The sequence below is a fragment of the Fukomys damarensis genome, unplaced genomic scaffold (genome assembly GCF_012274545.1).
Source record: "Fukomys damarensis isolate Sample0158 unplaced genomic scaffold, DMR_v1.0_HiC HiC_scaffold_7, whole genome shotgun sequence".
Taxonomy (NCBI): domain Eukaryota; kingdom Metazoa; phylum Chordata; class Mammalia; order Rodentia; family Bathyergidae; genus Fukomys; species Fukomys damarensis.
Genome location: NW_022900919.1, coordinates 41,230,957 through 41,247,296, shown reverse-complemented (window position 1 = coordinate 41,247,296; position 16,340 = coordinate 41,230,957). Strand labels below are relative to the sequence as shown.

Here is a 16,340-nt window from a genome sequence, read left to right as displayed (position 1 = left end):
TGCCTTTTTTTTTTTTTTTTTTTTGTACCGGGGATCGAACTCATGACCTTGTGTTTGTGAGGCAGGCGGCAGAACCACTGAGCTAAATCCCCCGCCCAGGAGAATCATTTATGAAGCAAAGAATGGGAATTGGTGAGTCAGTTTTGATCTTTAGGTAAATGAGGGAGCATGAATCTTAGCTATGTCACATGAGGCAGAAGAATTCCTGGCAGTGAGCATATACAGGTATATATGCACCCGTGACATGTATGTATGTATGTACGTGTATATGTGGCATGTATGCATATGTGTATCGTGTTTCCCAGAACAGCAAAGGGACAGAGGAATTTCTCAGTCCTCACTGTTTTCCAAGACTGCAGGGGTTTGGGTCAAGTTCCAGGAGGCCACAACATATCGTGTGAGGCTTTGCTGGTCTAGAAGCACAAAGGGCACCGTGCTGGCAGGAAGTGTGCAGGTCTGTCCCATGTAGAGTGAGTCTTTACTTCCACCTTCTTCCTGCTCCCATTTCTGTACCATCTGGCAGCAGGTGTGAGCTACCCAGGAGCCAACCACGCTGGGAAAATGCAGATTCTTTCAGTTCCACAGTCCACTTTCTATAACCTAATTAGTTCATAGCACAATGATCTCATTTGAGACTTTCATCTATCTCCCATTAGTCACTACCTGCATAAATAAGTTTCCCTAGCTATAAAAATAATGCATGTTCAGATTGATGATGAAAAGGCACAAATTTCCACAACTAATGTCATTATTTTGTATGCATTAAGTGTACCAATAAAATTAATTTTTAAAAAATAATGTATGTCCAGGACTGAAAATAAAGAGAATATGACTGGGTGTGATGGCGCATGCCTGTAATCCCAGCACTTGGGAGGCTGTGGCAGGAGGATCCCTGTGAGTTCGAGACCAGCCTGGGCGACATAGTGAGTTCCAGATCAGTCTCAACTATGTAGTGAGACCCTGTCTCAAAAAACAAAAAAAAAAGAGAGAGAGAGAATATGTACTATTTTCAAACACATCATAGGCAGGGTGACAGCCAAATAGGGAGGCCCTTGGAAATAAAGCACAAACTCAAAGACAGGTTGTCTGCAATTAGCCAGGCAGAGAAGCAAAACAAAAAACCAATGAAAGAGGGTGGAGAAAAATTAATGGACTTATGGGCATTACCAAGGAGACAAATGTGCATTATGGAAATCTCAAAGGGGAACAGAGCTAACTCAAAGAAATGATGGCTGACGCTGTAGATTCCATTAGAAGGGAAGCATACGGTATAGGCTTTCTGTATCTGGCTTATTTTGCTTGCCATAGTGTCCTTCAGTTCCATCCATATTGTTCTAAGTAGCAAGATTTCTTTCTTTTTAAAGCTGAGTAATACTCCATGATACATATGCGTACATGTATATCCCAGTCTATATGTACACATTTGCATTGTAGAGAGAGATCCCCAATTTATCACAATGTACTGACTTCACGATGGTTTGAAGGTGATCTGCATTCAGTGGGATCCACATTTTGAATTTTGATCTTTTCCTGGCTCTGTGACATGAGATATTAACACTCTCTTGACGGTGTAGCTTCCAGTCAACCACATGGCCATGAGGGCAAACCACCAATGTCATACCTGGTATTGTATTGCTAAGCTGTGATGTTTAGGAGGTTGGGAGTGTCAAATGCATTTTGACTTATGAGATTTTTCAACTTACTGAAGGTTTATCATTGCAATACCATTCACAATAACCAAGACACAGCAACTATCTAAATGTTATTAGATGAATAATAAAGAAATGTGGTACATACATGTGATGGAATATTATGCAGCTTTAAAGAAAGAAGGAAATCCTGTCATAAGCAGCAAATCAATGAACCTGGAAGACATGCTGAGTAAAATAAGCCGGTCATAGAAGGACTAGGCTGCCCTGTTCCATTTCTGTAAAGGGTCTAAGGTTCTCAGACTCAACAGAAGCAAAGAATACGATGGTGACTGCCAAGGGCTGGGAAAATGGGGGAGGCCATTCAGGGGTATAGAGTCAGTCATGATCTAGAGATCTGCTGTAGAACACTGCCTAGACTTAACAGTGTTGTACTGCACACTTAGAAATCTGTCAAGAGGGTAAATCGCACATTAAATGTTCCTGTCACAATAAGAAGAAAAAAACAGAATTTAGAAATTTTTAAAAATCACCCAACGTTCCACACACTAGAAGATAAGTATAATTAACATTTCAATGTCTTTTAGGGTTTTCTCAAATGCATGAACTTGTGTGCATGCTTTTCATTTTACATTCTTTACTGGATTTCACAGTATATAGGATGTTTTGTTTTTGTTATTTTTGTTGTTGTTGTTACTGTCTGTATATGTGGGAGGTTTTGAAAAACATTTTTTTTAAATAGTGTCTTCCTATATTACCCAGGCTGGCGTCAAACTTCTGGGCTCAAGTGATCCCCCTGCCTCAGCCTCTCATATTGCTGGAACTACAGGCACATGCCACATTGTCCAGCTATGTATATGTGTTTCTTGATAGCTTCTTCTTTTTTTTTTTTTTGGTACTGGGGATCAAACTCAGGACCTTGCGCTTACAAGCCAGGCAGTGGCACCACTGAGCTAAATCCCCAGCCCTCTAAATAACTTCTTGTCAATGAGTAACTAACCATGACCTCAGAAACATACCTCAACTTGAACAAACTGAGTTCACTGCTCATCGTGATGATAAACACACACCTAAATGGGAACCATGGAGTCGCTCAGTAAGAGGCATCATGGCTGCCTCTACATTCTGAATCAATTAAGAATGTTTACCTCTCATGGTCGTTTTGACTTTGATGAAGAACCAGAAGTCATACAGTCCCAGATCAGGTGAATGAGGTAGATGAAGACACACTGTAATGATTTTTACAAGCCTGCCTTTCTACTGGTGTCATTCTGTAGCAACATTCACCAGAGTTTTGATCATACCTCGTGAAGACACTCATGAAAGAAGACTTATTGAACTCTTCAGAAAGTGTCAAGAATTATGGGATGAGCATGTTGAAAGCACAGGGAAGCATCTTGAGAGGTAATGTATCTTTTACTGTAATAACTTTTTCAAATTTAAATACTCACCGTATATTTGGATTACCTCTGTATTCATACATGAAATTGGTGTTCTCTTGGCCATAGTTTTGCATCAAAGCTATCACAGTTTCACAAAATAAATTGAGACACTCACGGCCTGTTTGTGCACCTGGAAACAAGTTATACAGGGTAGAAATGATTTCTTAGAGCAGCCCTGGCCGGTTGGACTTTCTGTAGTGACAGGACTGTCTCCATCTGTGCTGTCCAAGATAATAACTGCCATCTACATATGGCTATTGAGCACTGAAAAGTGGCTACTGCAAATAATTTACATTTTACTTCACTTTAATTAATTTCACATTAAATAGCTACCCATGGCCAGTCTCTGATTGTATTGGACAACACAACGTTAGAGTTTAAACAAAATAATCTATGAAACCATGTATGTAATATCTTCCTGAGCATAATTTCTAATGGCTATTTTCATTTCTCCCGTGGTTATTCATCTTATTTTTCTGTGAGACAATTCTGGCAACTAATCATTAATAATTATCTTAGAAAAAAATTCCCCTGAATTTTCAAATTCTTTCTCTTAGGGTTCATAGTCTTTACAATGGTTTTAATATCATCCATATTCTCCATAATATCCCTTTTCTTGTTATTAACGTTATTTTCTTTCTTTTAACTAAGCTTAACAGATTTGCCTTTCATAGATCCTCAAACTCAAATGCCTGCATTGTCAAACAAATTATTGTGTGACTTTAAGACCCGTAAAAAGTGTCCCCGCTCCTGCTGAAAGCCAATCTCTATACTTATCTTCTGGGCCCTGCCCCTGCCCTCCTCCTCAGGAAAGTCATGCTAGTACAGGTCCCTTCTTCCAAACTGTACCCCACACCTTTCTCCTTACCTACTGAATTCTTCCACTAGCATCAAAACATGCTCTTGTCTCTTGAAGTCTATCTGTCTTTCCAGATACTTCCTAATCTCCCTGCTCCATTTCACTATGTTATTGGTTATCTACTCTGACTCGGGACACAACCCATGATGTCCTGAGGGCTAGAATCATCTAAAGGCTTGCTGAGTCAGGAAGATCTTCACATGGCTGCTTAGGTAAGAGGTAGGAGGGTCTCAATTCCTCCTCACATGGGACTCCTGACATGGCAGGTGGAGCCCTCCCAGAGAAAGTAATCAAGAGGGAAAAAGGACAAGAAGTCAGAGTTGGTGTTTTCATATCTTAATCTTGAGGATGCTCACCCGGTCATATAGACCTGACTTGGTCCAGCAGGCAGGGGCCCCAAGAGCCAGCTTGGTGGTGGGCACACTTATAAAATTATTTTTCTTGGTCCTAGGTTTTCCTTCAGATCAAGAGAGCTTTCCCCCACTGTATCCCCTGATATCTCTGAATATTGCATTCAATCTTCTTTGCTATCACCACTTGCCTGATGCTGGGCCTTCTTTCTCTTCCCTTGGTATCTACCATATTTCCCTGTCACCCATTTCATCCTACGCCTTGTCCTCTACAGTATATCCCCGTGAAGTTGTGGTTCACAGTTCAAGGCCTCAGTTGTTGGCAGGTTTTTCCTTAGTATCTAACTAATCATTGTTTGCAGAAACCTCCACACTTTTGTGGAAATCACTAATACTGTATCCTCCTTAACTGTTTCGGCAGGAGGTTTGCAAGTAGCCAATGCAAGAGCATTATTCAGTTCTCCTTGCTGCTGATTGGCTGCTGCTCTGTAACCCATCTCTGCCAGATGCACCAGCATTCTCGTATCAAAACAGGTTGCTGTACCTCATGGACCTGTCTCGAGTGTTCTCAGTTTTGTTGTTCTTAAAGCCCTAAGATCCCTAAGATCCCACCAAAATGCCCTGCACCTTTCTTCTGGCAATGAACCTAAGTGTCAGAAGAAGTTTAAGACACTACAGGAGAAGGTTGAACTACTGTACATTTGTATTAAATGATTACAGTGCTGTATAGTGTTTTATTAAATTAAATAATATGGAAGACATTGCATTTTTTGTTTTGTTTTGTTTTTTGAGACAGGGTCTCACTGTATAATTGAGACTGACCTGGAACTCACTATGTAGCCCAGGCTGGTCTTGAACTCACAGTGATCCTCCTGCCTCAGCCTCCCGAGTGCCAGTATTACAGGCATGTGCCACCACGCCTGGCCAAGACATGGCATATTTAGGGTTTAAACTGTAAGGATAGGTATTTTTCTGACCATATCTGAAATTTGAGGTTTTTCACAATTCACAGGTGCTCTGGGAATGTAATTCATTCTGGGAAACCTTCTCAAATTTTCTCTCCACCTGGCTAATTTTATTTGATGAGGTTTTATTCTGTTTTACTACTTTTAAAGACTTAAATTCTGTAACTAAACACTTTGCTTATCTCTTAACCTCCATTTGTGATAGCTCATTGCCTACCTTTCCATTTCTGCTCTATTACCATCTACCATTAATCTCTTACTTCAAGTTCATCCCCTGAATTATATTGAGAACACAATGCAGAAGTTTTTAAAACTCTCTCTTTCTTGACTTAAATATCCCCCCCAAATCCTCTCCACCCTGTATCTGCATTCTCCACCTCTTTCATATAAAATATTTTCTTAGTCGCCATATTAGTTTATTTGAACAAAGAAAAAATACAATCCTGACGTTTGGATTGTGAATAAGGAAAATGTTTTTCCTCACTGTGAGCCTCTCTGTTATTAGCATCTTCCTCTCCTTCTTAGGCTAGAGGGCCAGTTGATATAAACTTGCAATTCTGAAAGAAACTGGCGCCTGCCAAACATCCCTCCGCACACCGACAGAGCTTGTATGAGAGATTTATCGTAGAGCCGCTGCGGCAGAGTGACCTACTCAGCGGAGGAGGAGGAAGGAGAGAGAGAGCTGCGGGGAAGGGGCTTGGTTAAATAGCAGGGGGCTGGTGTAGGCGGGTGGGGAATTGCATCAGCTGAGTGGGCAGCCACTCAGCGGTCCTTATTTGTGGTCCATTCCTTATATGGACAAGCCTTGCTCTCGCGTCGGTTTCACTTATGGATGATGATGCGTGATGTAGGAAATGGAAATTTAAGGTATAAAATGGAGATCACCAACCAAAATGGCGACAGCCATATCAAGGCAGTTATCTTACAATTTCTAGTTGAACAATCCAGCAACCAGGCAAGAGAGAGGAGGAAAGCAGATCTGTGTACTCACCCGACAAGGAAACCTTACTTCTTCTCTTCTGTGAAGCAAAACTACCACTCCGTGAATTAATTCTCTGTTTCTAACTTGGTGCGTGGCCGTGTAGTAAAGAATGTAGACCTGTACAAGGTATGGCTTTTGCCTCAGCTTTTGGGAGCCTTTGTTTATAGCTGGAACTGGTCCCACTGGGTTAAGTCCTAGGAAAGAGGGTGTCAGCCTACCAGAAAGACCAACTCTGAGATTGAGAAAGACAACTTTGAAGCATGTAGTATCAGTTGACCCTGAGACTGAGTTCAACCATACAAGCAATTAGTAAATCACGGCTTCATTCTAAAGTCCCAATAGCTAGGCTCAGTGTAATACCAGCACTGTGGGAGTCTGCAGCAGGAGGACCACAAGTTCGATCCCATTCTGGGCAATTTAGCCCTTAGTGAGACCCTTCCTCAAAATAAAAAATAAAATAAATAAAAAGGGCTAAAAACGTAGCTCAGTGAGAAAGGCCAGTCCAATCCTTGGTGTGACAAAATGAAAACAAAACTCCATAAAGTCCTAATAAAAACTCTGACACTGAATCTCTGGTGACATTCTGTACTTAATACTTCATTGTCACATATTGGTACCACAAAGATAACATGTCCTGACTCTATGAGGAGAAGACACAGAGGCTTCATGTCTGGAACCTTCCCAGATTCTGCTCTACACATCTCATCCTTCAGTTGACTCTAAATAGCTTTCAGTGAATCCTGAATTATCAATACTGAAGCTATTAGGCTTTCTACTGAATTATCAATACTGAAGGTGGTGTAAGGGAACCGTGAATTTATAATTGGCATCAGAAATGGTCTTGCATGGGAACCATGACCTCAAACTTTGTAGATTGGCTAAATCTAGGTAGTGAACTATGCCAGCTTCCAGCCTGAGGCACACACTCTGTCTTTCCTAAGACGTTGTTTTACGTTGCCTAAAGCCAATCCTGTAAATGCTAGGAAAAAATAGGTCTCCCATGTGCTCCTAGAACCTTTAGCTCATTCCTATCATTTGAGTTAGAGGGACACATCCACTTGCCAAGAAAGAGGCCAGTCTGCTTGCCTTCAACCCCCTCTTTACTCTTGTAGGATATGCCCCATATCTAGCACATACTTCCTGAAATCTCTGGTATGGGATTCAATCTATTTCTTGCTGAAATTATTTTTCCATGCTTTTCATACTCAATTGTGAGCTCAATCAGGAGATATAGTGGATCGTAAGATAGTGATGAAGGTGTCAGATGGTGGAGGAAATTATATTGAAGCTTTAACAAGAATAGGTGGAATAGATCTAAAACAAGATTTACCTAACAAAAAATATATATATTCGTTGGGGGAGGGGAGCCACTGTAAAGCCAGACATTTTAGTCTTTTCCCCATCTTTTGATTCTCTCTCTACCTGCTTCTCCCTTCATTTAAATATTCGCCCACAGTCAATCCTCTTTCTTGCCTTTGTAAAGTTCTGGTTCTAAGTATGAGCTCACCATAGAGACAGGAGCTACTAACAATAGAAAAGATTGTGTCCATGACAACCAGAAAGACTCAAAGCAGTGGCTGACTTTAACCATCTGGTCCTAGTCTTGTTCTGTATATTTCTCTTTTTGCCTCATGGGTTTTGCTTACACTTTATCAAAGTGCTGTCACACTGCTGCACAGAGAGGCAGGCAGGAAAGTGTCCATGCTGCCTGTGGGGAGACGTGGGACAAGTATCTGTATATAGTAGATGCTATATGCGCAGTTGAGAGCAGAGGTGACAATTTCCTACCAAAGGTATCAGAAAGGCTTCCTGGATTCTTCCTTTGCACTTGGCCTTCAGGGTGGTGAGTGAGTTTCTCCTCACCAGTGGGCATTCCAGAGAGAACATCACCAGCATGCCAAAGGAACAGAACAGGGGAAAAGGGAAAGTATGGCTGTGGGGTGATGACAGGTTCAATCAAGCTGGATTTGCTTCAGGACTGTGTGTTGTGGGGGATGCTTAATAACAAAAAGTGGCTTCTTATTATAGATAATTTTGAATGTTCAACTGAAGAGTCTGGGTTTATTTCAGAATCATCTTTTTTAAAATATAATATAGTTATTTATCTCTTGGTACTCCAGAATCCTCTCCACACTATGGATATCAAAATCCATAGGTGTTCCAATCCTTTATATAAAATAATGTGGTATTCGTACATATCAATGCACAACCTCCTCTACCTACTATAGCTGAACAATCTCTAGATTGTTTACAGTCTCTAATACAATGTAAATATGATTTAAATAGTTGCTAGACCATAGTGTTTGGAAATAATGACAAGAAAAAAGTCTGTTCAATTCAAACACACTTTAAAATTTTTTTTTTAATCTGGTTGGTTGAACCCATGGTTGTGGAAGCCTTACATATGGACAGCCAAGCGTATCGGGGTACTTTGTCTCCTTGAGTCACTTGCCTACCTCCCCTGGAAGGCAGACAAGGTCACTGTTTGTGGCACAGCATCTAACACAATGGCTGGCCTAGTGATGGTCCCAGTAGATGATGATTTTATTGAAACTGTCAAATAGTAATGAGAGGTGATTACTGGATTATGCACAGAGAAATAGCCATGTAAGAGAAGCCAGGACCTACAACTGTTTCTATGGCCTTTTCACCATCCCCTCCCCCGCCTCATTTCCAAGCTTAGATTTTGTGATTTGCCTTTATCATCGCTGCCTTGTGAACACCATCAACTGTGCCTTCTCACCTAGCAAAATACTAACCCTGGGTTAACCCGACTCTCACCTGCTGATTAACTTTCAGTGCTAGCTCTGGAGGAGGCAGAAGACAGATTTGGAAGCTAGACAAACAAGTTAGGGCTCGGGCGCTAACTCACCACCACTGGGATTCAACCTGAGGAGCGTATAAGGCATGAACTCTGGCTTCATGGTAAACAAGAAACGCTGGCTTCGTGGTAAAGAGTTTAGAGGTCATGCTACTCATAGGTATGAGAAAAATCTGAACAAATTGAAGATAATGACTCTTCTTGGAACCATCAGAGAAACTGAGCTCATAGGAGAAACCACTAACTGAGCTCCGGAAAATGGTCACATCCTGGGAGATGCAGCCTTCCAAATTTACTTACCTGGAACAGAAGCCATTAGAAACAATCATCTGGCGGGAGCACTTGCATTATTTTGCTGAGTTGCAGGAAGCTGAGTGCAGACTTGGGCAAAAATGAGACTGGCAGCGGGGCTGCAGTGATGGAAGAAGGGGACCACACTTACGAGGCTTCACTCCAGGAACCCCTCAGCTTCCTCTGGAGATAATGTGAGAAGGATCTGGATGAGAGAGGAGCAAAGTATCATTTAAAAACCACTTATGGCTGGGCGTGATGGCGCTCACCTGTAATCCCAACACTCAGGAGGCTGAGGCAGGAGGATCTCTGTGAGTTCAAGACCAACCTGGGCTACATAATGAGTTCCAGGTCAGTCTCAACTACATAGTTAGACCTTGTCTCAAAAAAACAAACCAAAAAAACACTCACTAGGGCTGGGGAGCTAGCTCAGTGGTTCTGCCACAAGGTCCCAAGTTTGATCCCCAGTACCAAAAGACAAAAACAAACAAACAAACAAACAAAAACCATTTATTAGTCTCCAGGTGGAAGGAGCACCTAATAAAGGAAGGAACAAGGATTACAGTGAACTTCTCATCAGAAGCCATGCAAAGAAGAGGACAGGAAAATGGGTGAAACTGTTAAAAGGCTGAAAGAAGGAAATCTAGAATTTCACGCCCAGAGAAATCAGCCCTCAAAAGTAAGGGAGAAGTAGATGCTTTCTCAGGTGAAAAGAAATGTTAAAGAAATTCTTGAGCAGCAAGAATATTATTTATGCCAGAAGCCTGGATCTGCTCAAGAAAGAAAGACAATTGGAGAAGGAAATAATAAAAGTAGGATCTTTTTTTTTTATTCTTGTCTGCTCTAAAGCTGTTTAAAAGGGAAGAGTAACAAAGTATTGTGTGCTTATAACCTGTGGATAAGTGGAATTAATGGCAGCAATGTGGGAGAGGTGGGAGAGGGAACTGGCACCAGTACTGTACATGAAGGGGTATGATGTTGGAAGGTGGCGGCAGATGGCTTTTTAATGGATACTGTACTACAAACCCTAAGACAACACTAGACCCCTACCTCACGTCCCACACAAAAACTAATTGAAAAATGGAGCAAGACATAAATTCCAGAGCTGAATATGTAAAACTCCTAGAAAAACACAAAGGAGAAATATTTGGGATGTTGGGACAGTGCACAATAATAAGGAAAAACAGAAAAAGTAGGCTTCATCAAAATTTTAAAATTTTTACACTTCCAAAAGTGTCATCAAGAAATGAAAAGATAATTCACAGAATAAGAGAAAATATTTCAAAATCAAATAGCAGATAAGGGTCTAGAATCTAAAACAGTGGTGGTAAACCTAAGGGTCTAGCATCAGATACCTGATTGTCTAGTATCTAGAACAGTGGTGGCATGCATGCCACAGCTGGCTGCTTATATTATTGAAGGCTCTAACAGGTTCATCTTCACTGATCTAGAATACGTAAGAGAATATTACAACCCAGGGAAAAGACAGCTCAACTCCAAGAAACTGAAGTATGAAATTTTTAAAATATCACTTAACAAGAGCACTAACAAAAAAGGAAAGACCTGAGTATAAATCAAACAAAATATGTACTAAATTAATATTTGGAAACTTATAAAACACTAATGAAAGAAAACAAAGAAGACCTAAACAAAGGGAGATATTCCATATTCATAGATTGAAATATTTAATATTGTCATAGTATCAGTTCTTCCTGATGCGATCTATAGAGTCAACAAAATCTCATTCAAAAGTCCCATGAAGGGCTGGGGATTTAGCTCAGCGGTTCGGTGGCCTGCCTTGCAAGCACAAGGACCCGAGTTCAATTCCTGGTACCAAAAAAAAAACAAAAAAACAAAAGTCCCATGAAACTTTTGTAAATAAATTGGTTCTAAAATTTATAAGGAAAACAAGGAACTTTGAATACTGAAAAGGAACAGATTTGAAAGACTTGTAATATTGATTTTAGACTTACCTTAGTGCCACTGTAGTCAAGATAGTGTGGTTTTTCGACACATTCATCAACAGAATGTGCATAGCCCCTCATAATTACAGTTAACTGATTTTTGATGACAGTGGAAAGGTGATTCAAGGAGAAAGGATAGCCTCCCCCTCATGAAAAACAAACAAAAGAACCTAGGCACAGATAGCACATTGTAAACAAATGTTAACCCAAAATACATTGTAGAATTAAATGTAAAATTAAAATACTAAACTTCTAGCAGAAAATCTATGTAACTTTGTTGATGAGCCTTTAGCTAGAACACCAAAAGTACAACCCATAAACTCTTGGTAGAGATATAAGTTGACAGAGCTGTTTGGTGGAGGCAGGAAGGCAATATTTATCAAATTTTACAATATACAGTATGCTTTAATCAAACAACCCCATTTTGAAAAAGATATTCCTAGAGAAATACCTGCAGAGAGCAAAACAGTTCGAAGTTTGCATGACCCTGGCTGGGGATTTAGCTCAGTGGTGCTGCACCTGTCTTGGAAACTCAAGGTACTGGGGGGGAAAAAGTCTGGTTGAAGCCTACTTGCTGAGGTCAGAGTAACTCATACTCAACGTTTGCATGACCCAGTCAATAGAAAACAACTGTGGTAAGACTGTGGACACAACTTGACTTGCATGGAATAAAGAGTCTCCGATAATGACCCGAACTTGGAGGCGGTGGAAGGCACAGAAGCTAGGAGACAAGGAGAAGCCCCAGGGCCTGGGGGTGGCTCTCCAGGAACACAGGCAGGACAGGAGTAGAGCCAGCAGAAGGGTCTGAACATCTGTGGTGCTTGTCAGTGTGAACTGTATTGGGAAAGGGCCCCACGGGGCACCACCACATACAGCCAAAGAGATGCATCTCTAAGACCCAAGCCCCCCAGAGGCTCCAGAAAATCTGGCTGGGAAACCCAAATGAACAGAATCTTGGCTGTGATGAGAGCCCACTGTGCAAGACAAAAAGAGAATTTCCCAACGGCTGGAGAAGAGAGTGCTTGCGAGGAACTTTGGAGCAAGTGATTGGTGAACACAGAGAAAGCAGAAAGGGCAGTGGAGGGAGAAGCAGAGGTGCTACCGCTCTGGGAAACAACTCTCCCTCTTTGTATCAGCCGTGTGTCGGCCAGACCTGTCCTGGGAGTACCCTTCCCTCTGTGGCCTACCTCCCAAGGAGGCAAGTAGGCTGTCACCTAGGGATGCTCGGGTCCACCCGTCCTGCACGTCCCCCTGTTGGGTCAGACTTGTGGTTCAAGCTCAGGCAGCGGTCGCAGAAACCTTCACACCAATGCTGCTATGATCTTGAAAGTCATGAAATCACCCCTGCTTCCGCTCCCGCCCCTGGGCAGCATTGTGTTCTTCAGTTCCTCCTCTGCATGGGTGTTTCTCACACTCCCCTTTCCAGGAGGACAGCCGTTCTCCTGGAACACCAATATGGAGGGCAGAGTGGCAAAGCCTCCTCAGAATAAAGAGCAAAACACCCAAGAGATGAAAACGGTGAGAAAGGACACGGGCGATACAGAAGTACGAAGTCCGGATAGCAAAGCCCGAGAGCAGAGTGTGCTTCCCAAGAGGAAACAAAAACAATTAGGCTGGAACCTAGGATCAAAGTCATCATTGAGGGAAACGGTTCCAAGATGGGGAAAAATCTGAATATTTAGGTTAAGGAAGGACTCTACATTTTGGGAAACATCGGTGAATAAATTTTCATACCCAGGATATCTTGATAATTTACTTTATTAAAAAGAAAATTCACTTCACCATTATGAAAAAAGAACATTATACAAAAATATTTCTTGAAAAATGCACTCTAGCATTAGGAAGAGAATAAAAATCGTCACTGTACCCACTACTCAGAGAAAAACTTGGCTAACATTTTCATACATTTCTTTCAGTTCTATTAATGTACACACTATTTTTAATGTAATCGTAATTCATAGAATATACATAAATGTAAATGTTCTGTCCTGAAACACCTTTTAAAATATTACATACATGAAGATTGGAAATTGGAGGGAAAATATAAAGAAAAAAGTTACTCAGAATCCACTTACCCAGAATTCACCACAGTTAATGCCAGGGTGCTTTTCCCCATAGCCTTTTAATCTATGCTTTTCTACGTAGCTGTAAATATATAATCTAATCTTATTCTTAAACATAGGTGACACAGAATCTTTCAGAGGATCCACATAGCAAATGAGATAGCTGTATATGAATAGGATAAGCATTTGCTTCAAGATGATTTAATAGTCCTTCCAGTCAATAAAACTCTAATAATCCAATCATTCAGGATTAGCTTCAAATATGCAAATGCCTCTGAGAAAAATGTAGCAATTCTATTAAAGCCCCTCTGGGCAGCAATGGAATGTAACAGCATACACTTTTTTTCCAATTCTGTGCACAAGCATGTTTTCTAGTTCTGCAGAAGCCACAGAAGTGGAAGAGGAGGAAGCCAGAAAGCCGGGCCTCTTTACTGCAACAGACCCTGTATCATCTGATTAGAATTTGGACTTTGGGATCCAAGCTGAAGGATCCTTTTGTGCTGTGGCATCTTAATGGGGGAGGAGAGGCTGGGTGGGAGCTGCGCTCCACAGGAGATGTGTGGCCTCAAAGGCCCCCATTGTTAACTGCGGGACAACAGCAGCATAAGGAAGATGGGAGGGAGAATTTGATATAAAGTAGGAAATGATAGGCCGGCGATTAAGCTCAGTGGTTCCAGCGCCTGCCTCACAAGTGCGAGGACCCAAGTTCGATCCCTGGTACAAAAAACAAAAAAAGACAAAAAAGAAAATGATGGGATAAAATGAAAAATCTGTGAAATGATAAATCCATCCAAGAGCTGATTTCTGAGATATGGGTCAATTTAATTCCCCTCTACCCTTCCAGCTGTGGGCGTTGTTTCCGCTTCAGAGAGAAAAAAAAAAAGCCCAGGGGAGCATCATTCCACCTGCTCCCACTCCTCTGCCAGCTTGCTCTCACCTAGACCAGTGCTCCGGCTCCAGTCCTATTGCTGTCCAGGATCCCAGCAACTTTCCTTGATCCCAGCAAAGACCAGCCCGATGCCCTGCATCCTCTGTCCCACCCTCCTGGCTACTCAAGGGAATCCCTCCCTCTCCCACACTATCACCCTTCCCGTCTGTGGACACACCTGCTGCTAAAAGAAAGCCCCAGACCATGTCTTCTCCTCAGCCATACCCGAAACCCCTCCCGTCCTGTGCAAGGAAACTCCCAGGAAACACCAGAAAACCACCTCCTTCCCATGTGTGGTCTGCCCAGGAGCCCACCACAGTTGGGGGAACCACGCCACCTCTTCCAAGAAGACACTGGCACACGTGCATGCGCACACACACACACACACACACACACACACACGTACACACTGTTTCAATGCCAGAGCCAAATCTCCATGAGAGCCAAAACTTTATCTGTTTTGTTCTCTCCTCTTATCCTTAGAACCAAAAACAGTGATCCATAAATATTTTGTTGATTTAATATGATCAAGGAATATAAAAGAAAATAGAATATATTCCTATGCAAAAGTATATCTTAGGGTTGGGGATTTAGCTCAGTGTTTCTGCCACCTACCTCGCAAGTGCAAGGTCCTGAGTTCAATCCCCGGTACCAAAATTTAAAAAAAGTATACCTTAAGGGACAGTTTCCTTTTTTCTGATTTTGGCAAAAGCATAACTTTATTAAAGAAGAAAATGAACATAACCCTAATCTCCATCATATCTCATAACTAATATCTTCATTGAGAAACTGGGCCAGGATAAGTTTGCCTTTTCTGAGTGCTGCTGATTCAGTTCTACATGATAACCTCGCCTTCATTTCTGCCTCTGGCTCTGGATCTCATGCTCACTCAGCAGTCTTCCATCTCCTGTCTGTCCTCACTAACACTGTCACTTTTCTACATCCATTGTAAGTCTTTTGCTAAGTAGAGTTTGATTCTTGGGTTGCTCTTACATCCCAGGGAGGAGTCGTATACACTTCTTTATTCTTTGCATCTTCATTTTTGAAAGAGAGTTGGAGTTGTGCTGGCACCCTGCACCGCTACAGACTGGCCACCAAATTACTTCCTTTTTCTAACTCATTCTGGACTTTCTCCCGAGCTCTCAGAATGTGCTATCTTACTTGCTCCAGAATCCCATTCAGTAGAACCAGAATATCTTTTGCAAGATTGCTGCTGAGAGCTAAAGAACTCAAAGCTTTTGTATAGCCCCAAATTTTGGGCTAAGATCACATTGCAAAATTTATAGCCAAGTTGTTGTGTACTATTAAGACCTGATAGTCTTGGAGATTCTTGGTTTCAGGATCTAATCTGCTGGGTCCTGTTAGATTTGCAAGCAGCTCAGTACTGTAGCTAAAGGAGACAAAGCAAAAGCATTGGCCAATTTTTGCAAAGTTGGACAAAAGCCTTCTTCAAAACACTCCTGACTCAAACATATGGAACGCTTCATGACTTTCATGTCATCCTTGCACAGGGGCAATGCTAATCTTCTCTGCATCGCTCCAGTTTTAGTATCTGTGCTGCCGCAGCAAGCACAGAACCATGTTTCTTTAAAACAAGGTTTTAGGAACTAGATAAAGTCTTAGCTTGGGTTGCAAAGCAAAATACCATAGACTGAGTGGCTCTGACAACAGTTCTGGAGGCTGGAAGTCCCAGGCCAAGTGCTAGTGTGGTCAGGCCCTTTGAGAGAAGCCTCTTCCTAGCTTGCAAATGGCATCTCCCTCCTCACTGTGCCCCCACAAGGCTTTTACCCTAGACATGCTGGAAAGGAAGACTCTGCCTTTTCCTTCTTAAAAGGGAACTGATCCCATCGGGGTGCGCTCTCCTGACCTCATCTAAGCCTACTTCTCAGAGTCCCTGCTCCAAATATCCATCACGTAGCCAGCTAGGGCTGCAACATATGAAGGATGGTGGCAGGGTTGTAGGGAGCCACAGCATTCACTGCACAACAGATATACTTTCAAAAGACTGAGTTTATCATTTGATGAA

The 16,340-nt window shown here is 41.9% G+C and overlaps 1 non-coding gene across 1 annotated transcript; it reads right to left on the bottom strand.

The window, feature by feature from the left end:
* Window positions 1–15,781: 15,781 nt before the first annotated feature.
* Window positions 15,782–15,887, bottom strand: LOC117285258. Its single transcript, XR_004516241.1, has one exon. It is a non-coding gene; the product is annotated as a U6 spliceosomal RNA (small nuclear RNA).
* Between the last annotated feature and the right edge of the window lie 453 nt (window positions 15,888–16,340).